Source organism: Neophocaena asiaeorientalis, unplaced genomic scaffold (assembly GCF_003031525.2).
Source record: "Neophocaena asiaeorientalis asiaeorientalis breed wild unplaced genomic scaffold, Neophocaena_asiaeorientalis_V1.1 scaffold379, whole genome shotgun sequence".
Taxonomy (NCBI): domain Eukaryota; kingdom Metazoa; phylum Chordata; class Mammalia; order Artiodactyla; family Phocoenidae; genus Neophocaena; species Neophocaena asiaeorientalis.
Genome location: NW_020172145.1, coordinates 3,612,120 through 3,623,411, shown reverse-complemented (window position 1 = coordinate 3,623,411; position 11,292 = coordinate 3,612,120).

The following is an 11,292-nucleotide window of genomic DNA, read 5'->3' as shown; positions in this document are numbered from 1 at the left end:
CCACCAGGGAAGCCCCTATGCCTTTTTTTGTAGACATATAATCATTCTACTTTTAGTAAATTTTATATGTGTATGTTCACCTCAGCACTTTATCAGGAATAAGAAATATATTTTAAAACTTTAAAAAATGGAACTGCTGGGCTTGTATTTTTAGCTATTTGTTCACATTATATTTTTTAGTTTGGGATAGTTGCCACTCAGTTTTATTTACCACACAGGAAAGATTTAACATAAAATTTATGTTAAAGAAAAGATTATTGTTATTATAAATTAAGTACCCAATTTTTTAGTATTTCATGACTTCATATTTGGCAAATCATTAAAGTGATAAAGAAGTACAAGTTATTTTTCCTTTAATATTTCCTAATGATACATTATATTTCCATTTAGATTTTCTTTTCTAAAACTTACATCATCAAAAGTGTAGCAATATATGATGTAGTTATTTTGGGGCACAAAATCTTTTATCTGGATAGAAAAGCTATCAAATGTAAGAGCAAGATGGGCAAGAATATCTTCACAGAAAAAGTTCTTTCAAGACAGAAAGGCACAGATTTGATTACATGGGGAAAAAAAGGATCTAGAGAGATAATGTGACTTGTCAAAACTCACTTAGCTAGGAGATCGCAAAGCTCCTATAATAAAAACCTATATAACCCTAGTGCCACATCATCATAGCTACATTTATTTTTTTCTGAACTTTATACCCCTTACATTCAAGGAGAATTAGATGGGTAGTACATTCTGTGGTCATATTATGAACACGTTTATTTTAGCTTGGTAGTTCTTAGCCCATTGTGACTGACTACTCAAAAATGAGGGGAAAAATAGCTAACATAGGATTAAAGTCAGTGTTACTGTTCTTCAGCAATTCTGCATAATGACTTAATATAAATGCAGCTGACATAACACAACTTGAGGGAGGGGCAAAGTAACTGTTATCATGAAAGAAAAATATCAAAATTAGTATTTTTAATTGAAATCAAGGGTTAAGTGATAGATGTAAGTAAACACATTCAAACACTTAAGTATTTTTTTTTCAATGAAGAGATCCATTATTCCTGAGGTATAACATAAATTGTGGATCAAAGGATCATACCTAGTTAAACAACCACATTAGGGCTCTTCATATTAAAAATGGAAAAGATATCTTATTTTCACATTGTGAATCATTTTGAAAACATGTTTTAAAATCATTTTTCTCATATAGACAAAATCTGTAAGTAAAGTATGTTACTATAATTACCCCCTGGGGGTGGGGCAGGGAGGGATATAAGATTTAGGAAAGCTAAGTAATTTAACTATTAACGTAACTCCAATTACCAGGCCCTGGACTAAATAACAAATGATATGATTTACGTTTCCTAGTCTTTATAACAGTCACTTTTGGAGTAATAGTTTTAGGAATTATATAAAAAGTAAAAATGGCATATGCATATGATAGAATAAAAATGTTATTTTTAACTATAAATTGAGTGCAGATACCCTTTTCTCCTTATATCCTAATTTTTTATGGGATTAACATGACTATACATTGTTCTTACTTTAAAAAGCAATACCTTGTTAAAGAGGTTGCAGTTTGTTTCAGTAGGCTGTATCCCAAATATGAACACTGAATTAATCTAGTCTAATGATTCCCCTATCTTTTGTTTCATGCATATTCGTGAAAAATTCTCTTGCTATTGATTGCTGAAACTAAATCTAATATGACGCCATGATATCTTTTGTCTCTTTTGGGCCTCAAATGAAAAATTTCTAGGCTTGCAATATATTATTTCTAAAAAAAAAAATAGAGTATATAACTTTTTATTAAAAACAAGTATATGAAAAGTCCTTGCTGAAAATTTTGCTTCATTGAGTCATAATAGGCAAGGCTTTCACATTTCTAAAATCTGTTTGAGGAAAGCACCCTTTAATAGTGACTGAGAGAGTCGTAATTATAGGATAATTATATCTCCCCGTGGACCTGAATGATTATCTAGTGCTTACACTGGTAAGCAGTACCAATGTACTGCTAAGAGCCTAACTTTGCCATCTGTGTTGACTTCCAATTTTATCTCTAACTGAGGGAGAGGTAAATAAGAGACTACATACATTTCAAAGTTGTTGATAGGTTGTCTGGATTGTAACTTGTATTGATTTCGTCTTACAGAGAACTGCTCCTCTTTCCAAGCATTCTTCTATTTGTTTATCTTTGAAAACGTAGAAAACTAAAAACTTAAAAATGTGAAAACTTAGAAATTCAAAACTTGGCTTTTCTCCAAACCTATCTGAAACACTAGTTTTTTTACCTCTAAATGAAGTTAATATTATTTACTTATATGTTTTGAAATCATTATGAGGTCCAATATTTAACACAAATATGCTTTACAATCCTTAAAGTGCTCTAAAACACAAACAATAATAGCAATAATAATGCAATTTTTAAGATGTGCCAATGATTTTCTTTAGGACTTTAAAAAACATCCTACAGGCCTAAAGAAAACCAGACTTTAAAATAAGTATAATAATAGCCTTTCATATGCAACAGAGACAGAAGCCCCAGAGTTTGTCCTAAAGTAATTGACTGCTGATTATAGAGTACAAGAAAATGCACCCTCATGAAATCACAACCAATTTTCAAATTTTCACTAAATCTAGTTATCTAAATTGCCTTTGGGGGTTTTTCATAAATGTGCTCTTTTAAGATTATGTTGTTTGAAGTTTGGAGATACAGTTAACAGTATGCCTTGAACACTAGAGAAAAAATTATGAAAAAACAAGAATAGAAAAGTCACAAAAGTATACGAAATATGCTATTTGACAGAGGTTATATACCATGGCATCTCCCTGTAGTTTATAACTTTGCTATCTTCTGCAGTCACCAACTTTTTGTCTTCTATAAATATTACCCCATCCTGGTTTCAGAACTTTTCCTTCAAGACTCTATAGTCAGTGTCATTCCTTTTTCTATGAAACAGTTGAGTAATAGTGCCATGGGATTAAAATGCCAGCTTTAATTTTATTCCTCTAAGAACAGTAATTTCTGAATATTTCAATAAATTTCTGTTGTAAAGATTTAAATATGTGATATTTTAATGTGGAAGAGAAAAATTTCTGTACAATATATATTATATATATATTATACATTATATAATGTACAGTTAAACTGTGGATACAGAAGGCATTATACCATCTTAGATGTACATTCATGCTTTATTGGCCATATATTATTTTGGTAATCTTTCTGTATTGCAAATATTGGTCTAGGATGCATCCTAAGTAATTTATGAATTTCATATTTAAACATTTTCTTAGCCGTGATGCCTCTCTCCACCACCACTACCAAAGCAGAGACATAGATATGTGGTTGCATCCAGGTAGTTTGTTAGGAAGTGATCCTAGGAAACATGAGTGGGGGATTGAGGACTGAGAAATGGAGGAGACAAGGAACACTTTCGCCAGGGGACCCTGACGTGTTCCATTTAATTTAATCATGGTCGTGACAGGTTTCTTGTGGCGAGAGAAAAGCAGTCACAGAAAGGAATGGGAATGGTATGGATGCTGTTATACAATGTAAGCAAGGAATAACATGTTTGGTACCAAGATGATCTGTGGGGATGGGTTTTGTTACTTACTTATCCAAATGGACATTAGATGGACAAGTATAGGAGTTATAAACTTAGAAGGGCAAGATGACAGTCCTGAGGATCTGTGTCTGCATCTGAGTCACAGCAGAAGTAAAGTCACCCAGTCTTATGTAGTCTAGCATAGGTACTGACATAGGTGAAGGGAATTTATAATGAAGACAATCTAGAATAATGAAGGGAGACGACTGGTATTGATTGAGATGTCAAGACCAGATGCAGGGGTAGGAACCCTAATTAATCTTCAAAGTCTTCCTTTTCTAAGTTTACCCAGAAAAAGAGAGCAATATGGATCCTGGAGGAGTTGTTCCCAGATGGATGACTTTATTATATGTAGCAAGTGAATCCTAAATGGGAAATGGGTAGAATCTTGTAGAGGCTGTAGTTTTCCACACAGATCCCACCTAAGGACAGAGGCATGCATGTCTCCCAGCTAAAAAGATAGGTGTATATGCTTCACAACTGACTCCTTATCCTAGAGTTGACCTTCACAGCCTCACCCAAAGTAAATCCTCTTCCCAAGGAGAGCTCACACTCAACAACTGGTCACTTCTCTCATGCCCTCATAGGTTTTATTGTCCAGAGCATTCTAAGTAAACTTCTTTCAGGAAAATCACTGTCTCAGAGACTGCTTCCCAGGAATACAAACTATGGCAAACTGCTTTCTTAAAAAATGCTTACAGTATATATTCATACTTAGTATATATTCATCTCAAAGTAAGAAATAACACTCTTTCCTGCATATATACTAAAAATGATGTATACCATCTTCATAATTAGACTCTAGTGATATCAGTAAATAGTTGTAACCTCATGCAATAACTAAGGGCTTGAATGTGCCATACTGTTTCCTATATCTGCATTCTTATATATACTTTTATCTGTCTTCTTCCACCTACCCTTTACTTGTTTAGCTAATTTATACTTATCTATTAAATATCAGCTTCAGTGTCACCTTTTTAGAAGTCTTTACCTAACTTTTAGCCTGACTTAGATATATTGTACGTACTGAAAAATATTGTAAATACTTCTGTAATAGTATTTTAAACATTATAGCGTTAACAGATACATCTGTTACTCTAGTGTGATGTAAGTTCCTTAAGGCAAAAGACCAAGTCAGAGAGGGAGAAAAAGTAATTATATGCTTGCAGGCTCTGGAATTGAAATGTCTTTAATCTGTTGTGAGGAATAAGACTTAATAGTATAACTCTAAATTCACAAGAAATAAATCTATTCTTCTAGGACCTAGCTCAATGCCTCCCAAACAAATAATTATTTGTTGAACAAATAAATAAGTGAATTACTAAATGAATGATTGGCTGATTAAAGAAAGGAAAGACTAAAAAAAATAAAAGGGTGAAGAAATAATATTTCCAATTATGGTCATATTTCCATAAGACATGCATTTATAAAAATATTTTATTTAATCTTCATATTAGATTTTTGAGTTAGGTATTATCATTGTCACTTACTAGCTGAGAAAAATTAGTTTCATGGATTTAAGTAATTTTCCAAAAGTTATAGCTATTAAATGATACTTAAGGCCCTAATAGAATTATCATTCAAATCTAGTTATTTTATAGATAAATAGATAGGTAGATAGAGAGAGAAATGTGTGTGTATTTTTTCTAAAAGGACAGTGAGTTTAGGGTTGTATGCAGAATGAGAGATGAATGATATGAATGTTGGTCGTGGCAGAGGAAATAGAAAGAATGAGATGACTTCAAGTGGTATTTTGAAGGAAAACTCAGTCAGCAAGATCTATTGGCTAGTTAGCTATCAGGAGAAAATGTTATGGACTAATCAATGCCAATAACACCTTTTTAGTATGGGTGAATTGGAGAATGGTGGTTCAATTAACAGAACTTTAAGAATCAAGGTTTGGAGTTAGTGAGAGGGCAAATACAAAATTACTTGTAGAAGGCTGATTTTAAGGTCAATTCAGGACCTCTCAATGGAAATTTACAACAGGAGTTCTGGGGAGATGAGAAATAACATTGATGTTATTAATATATTAATGTTAGAAGTTTAAAAATACATGTTTGGGGGCTTCCCTGGTGGCACAGTGGTTGAGAGTCCGCCTGCCGATGCAGGGGACACGGGTTCGTGTCCCGGTCCGGGAGGATCCCACACGCCGCGGAGCGGCTGGGCCCGTGAGCCATGGCCGCTGAGCCTACGCGTCCGGAGCCTCTGCTCCGCAACGGGAGAGGCTACGGCAGTGAGAGACCCGTGTACCGCAAATAAATAAATAAAATAAATAAAAATGCATGTTTGGGAAGTTTAATTGACCATAAAATTTATAAGGGATTGTTTTGGCTTCAAATCAAAGACAGTTAATGCAGTGAAAAAAAAGCAGGTTGGAGCCAGGGTTGTGACTACAGGTTCTTTTATTTTAAATAATAATAGAAAATACACATGCAGTGCATCTATACTAACTTCAAACACTTATAATGTATGAATGAATTTGAGTGTAAATATTTTATAATCTAACAAAAGAATAAAATAAGTTGTTTTTGTCATCTATTACCTTTTGGCATTTTCTAGAATCATGCTTCATCTGACCTGGATCAAAACCATTATTATGTTGGAAAGGCAACATATAAAGCATAACCAACTTTTCAAAGAAGAAAAATATACTGTCCACAAAATAAATAAGGAAAACTTGCATCTTTCTTTTCCCTTTCGGCTTCCTCATAAATCTACATTCTAATACTAATAAAAGATAGAATCTGGATATTCTGCTTTCCTTTTTGGAAAGATTACCTTGTTAAAGTTCACTTCAGCTTTGGAGTTCACTGTTATAGTAGATGGAACAATGCTATTTATACAGTTCATTTTGTTCACATGACACATGTATCCTCTACACACAAACTATACATAGGAATAGGTTAAAATATATCAGCTGTTTGATATGTATAGCCACATGATAGGCTTTTAGAAGGAAAAAATAAATAAAACTTCTTTCCCACAAAAATAACATAACTGTTCAAAAGTAAAGACTTAAAAAAGTTGCAGGAGTTGTTTTTCAGTAAGTAACAGCAGTTCCCTTCTATCACATAATGACCTGAAATTATATTAATCGATAAGGTTGATTCCAGATGGCTCCAAGAATTCCAAGGATTATCAACAGCAGAATCCAGTGATGACAATGAACTGGTGGTAGTCATACTCATGACCATCACAGGGCAACCCTCTCCACTCCTACTGAGCTTTACCAATGGGGCCATGGGGCTTTCTTGGAATCATACCTGACTCTTCTGATTACAGTTTTAGTTGGTTACATTTTAAGTCAGTACATCACAGTTTTCTCTACATTCTTACAGATAGGCAGATTTATACTTTGAGATAGTATTGCTTATAGATGAAGAACACCGTTGTTGGTTTCAAACAGACCTGCGTCTTCTATTTATCAGCTTCAAAACCTTGGACTTCTATTATCTTTATCAGCCAAAATTTTCCAGTTAATAAAATAGTAGTTACAAATTATCTGCCTTACAGGGTTGTGATGGTTAATAGTAATTGTTCCTAGAAAGCATCTAGCTCATGGCTTGGCTCATAGCAGGGGACCAAAAACTGTTACTTTTTTAAATAAATCTTTATTGGAGTATAATTGCTTCACAATACTGTGTTAGTTTCTGTTGTACAAAAAAGTGAATCAATCATATGCATACATATATCCCCATATCCCTTCCCTCTTGAGCTCTCTCCCACCATCCCTATCCCACCCCTCTAGGTCGTCACAGAGTACCAAGCTGATCTCCCTATGCTATGTATTTCATTCAGATAAAAAACTATACCTCTTAAAACTTAAAATTTATGGTGAAATACAAATGAAAATACAAAAGTTTTAAAAAATGTAGGCTTTCTTGATCTTTGAAAAATTAAGACATCTAATGGACCTAAAATGATATTGGTATATTGCCGGTTTGAAATAAGTTCTATGGCTAACAGAGTATGTTGAAATAGTGAAAACATAATTTGCATGGAATATAAATCATATTTAAACACTCAAAAAGAATTTATTTCTTTAAGCTTTTAAAAAATCTAACTTCATTTACAGTGCTTCATTGCTTTGCATTGTTCATTATAATAATTTTACTGCACGAATGAATATTAAATGAAGATTCCTATTGAAAATACTCAACATTTCTCTGGAATAATTACTTATTAGGGTAAAATTTATATCTATAGCTCTGTGTTATTTTTACATTTACTTCATTGACAGAAAATATAACTATCTTGCTTTAATGGTATTTCAGATCCAAGACCTTTTTTTTTTTTTCTTATGTGAACATCAGGCTTTCTTTGAAAAAATATTATCTCTAATAAATAAAATAAATTTTGCCTCTAAAATTTGTTTATATGTGACATAGGATTCTGAAAGGCAAAAATAATTTTGAGGGTTATTCATGGAATATCAGCATACAAGTATCTTCTCATTTTTACTTCTTAACCATCTTGGAAAAAACAGAGAGTAATTGTAAAGATGTTAAAGGCATTGACCGTAACAGAAATAGTAAGTTACACATTTAAGGAAGAACAAGACATATTAAGATTTTGCTAAGGGGAATTCCAGCACATTTGCCCAGTTCTTAGCTGCAAACACTCAGCCCTGGACTTTGTGTGGCAGAGAATAGTTAAGAAAGCAGAGAGTAAGTTAGAAAAAAAAGCCTGAGTTTAAGATCAGCTAACAATCTGAGGGCCTAGTCAACTACGGTAGCAGAATGGCCCATCAAAGATGTCCATGCAGTAATCCCTGGAAGCTATGAATATGTTATGTTACATGTCAAAAGGGACTTCGCAGATTTACTTAAGGTTGTAGACCTTAAGCTAGAACAACCATCTCTAGTAAGTTTACAATAAAACAAATTCAACATCCCCTTAAATTACACGATAAATATGTTTTTGAAAGTTCAGTTTACATTATGTCAAAATGTAGCAGATTTATGTTTTGCCTCCAAAAATTAGAGGCTGTTTTTTTTGTTGTTGTTGTTTTGTTTTGTTTTTTTAACCTAAATGACTTTCTGGCTGGACACTGGAAGATCACAGAGGATATAGAACAGCTCTTGATTACATAGCTACAATCTAGCAACATTGTCCTCACCCAGTTACAGTCACTAAGTATCTCCAGTGATCATGATAACTAAAAACTCCCCTCCCATTTCCCAAAACTTTTCTTGGAAATCACAGCTATCCTAAGTGAAAACCATACTAGTAAGTAATGAAAGAGATACACAGACAAAAATGTTGCTTTGCTCTCAAGGATCTTACAGTTTAAATAGTGGTTAAACAGAGATATCCATGATACATAATATGAAATTATTATTTTTAAAATATTTGAGAAACATTCTGCAGTCAAAATAGTCTTCCCTTCATATGATAGCCCACATTACACTTTATACTAATAAATTGAATAATTTAAGATGAACTGCTTTAACGTTAAGAACAACTATTTTAAGATGCTCTGAAGTGGTCCATATTCTGACCTATTTGAGGAATTGCAATTTTTCTGTCTAAAGAGTCAAAACTGAGTGGATATTAGAGATATTTTAATTTTTCCAGAATTTGTTAAAACAAATGAATTTGAATGTGTCAACTTCATTTAGTTATCCACCTCATCCCCTCTATCTTCATATCTTCAGTTCTTTATATATTCATTGTGTGGCCTCTGAAAGCATTTGAATTGCTACTTTTGCAATCCCAGATCATATAACAAATTTATAATATCATTATTTTTTCCTTATAGTTTCTTTTAGGGTTATTGTAAGTATTCAATGAGATTGTGCATGTAAAGAACTTGTACAAGCCTGAACACAGAGTGATTGAGTAAGCATTGGCTATTTGTGTAGTATTAGCTATTATAATTAATGTTTCAGCACATATGCCTACTGTTATTCTTAAAACAAAGTGAACTTTTTATTGATCATGTTTGATTACTTGACAAATAAAAATTTGGCGTTATTTTAGGATAGTCACATATTGCTGGGATAACCCTGCTTCTTTTCTCCTTAGATAATTTTAATTTAATCATCCAGAAAGTTCTGAATTAACCAATTTTGGATATTTTTGAGATAATTTTAAGATATAATGCTGTTGAAGTTATCAGATTTCTATGGTGTTCCTTTATATGCATTAGCTTTCCTGCTGCATTTGTCCTCTTGGAAACACTGCCATGATGATGATTTGGTTTAATGTATTTCACCTTGTATCAATGTGTCCTTCTGATGGTATACTTACCTTTATTTAGCAAGCCAAGTAAGTACTGTTAGACACAAAAGTCAGCTTGAGTGTACTAAATAGAGCCATGTTACATCACTAGCAGGATTTATCAGAATCTGTTTTGGTGATTCCATATTTGATTACATCTAAAATATACCCAATTTTCAGGCCCTTGCTGTTGTGTTTGGCCTTCTTGCTTTTGCTGTCTTTATTATACTCTCATCCACTCTCAGAAAGTGAACACGTTTCTTTCTGGAACTCAGCCATCTTATTGACCCAACTATTCTTGACTCAGAAAATCTTTTTTTTTTTGCTTTTCATGGTAGTGACTTTTGTCCAAATTTTCTATTTAATATTCAAACACTTCATGATGATCTTTGCAGATACCACATTCCCACAGATGTTTTTTCATCTTCTATAAGGAGTAAAGAGGAGGATTTACTTGCTCTGTGGTGTGTGGTTGTTTTCATTTTTTGTTTCCCCAGAGGTCATGATACTTTGTCAGACATGAGAAGTTGTGCACTGATTTATGGTGGTCATATTTCTCCTCTTTCCTTCTCCCTTGGCCAAAAGTTTTCAATTCCTCTAGCTAGTTCAAGAGATTATCAGTGTGGGTTTTTAGGCATCAGTTTTTAAAGACAGACACAGAATCTTTCCTTTTTGATGCCTTGTTAACAGCAAACTGAATTTTTCTCTCCATTTCCCTTGCTATGACATCTAATTGCTCAAAAACATTTGCATGGTATTTATTGTTCCTCAGAAGCACCACATGCTTGGCCAAATACTCAAATTACAGTAACTGGTCCTGATCGATTGTGTACATCTGCTGAGGAGATATTCTTACACTCAGTAGCAAGCTGGAGATGTTGCTGGAGTCCTGGAGGTCATACAACATACAACGGGCTTGTCTTCCTTCATCTCGAATTCCTCCACTTGGGTCTCTGTCATCTCTTAGCAGGTTATTCCTGGAACAGCCATCTCAGCAGCTGCCTTCAATAAGCTCGCCGCTTTCGCTGGAGCCACACCTGGGCGGGACTCCGTCCCGCAGACTTGCCTGATGAATTACCCAGCTCGCCCTGCGCGGCCCAGAGGCTGTTCGTTCCATCCTGCCCGCGCCTCGCAGCACTGCAGGGCCCAGCGTCCCAGTTTGGCTGGTTTGTGGTTCAAAGAGACCACAAATAGGCTGTTTGGCTCCAAGAAACCAACAAACAGCGGTGTTTTGTTTTGTTTTTCCTCGCCATGTTTGGGAAGAAACATTATCAGCCTGAATTGGAATGGCGGAAAGGGGACTCGAACTGAGAGTCCTGAAATCCGGATTCCTGCTTACTAATTTAGGTAAGGCGACTTGTAATAAAACAGAAGTTTCACACATTATGGCAGTGATGATTGCTAACCTTCTAATTTTTTTTTTGATCATTATATGAGTGGATATATATATATATATTTT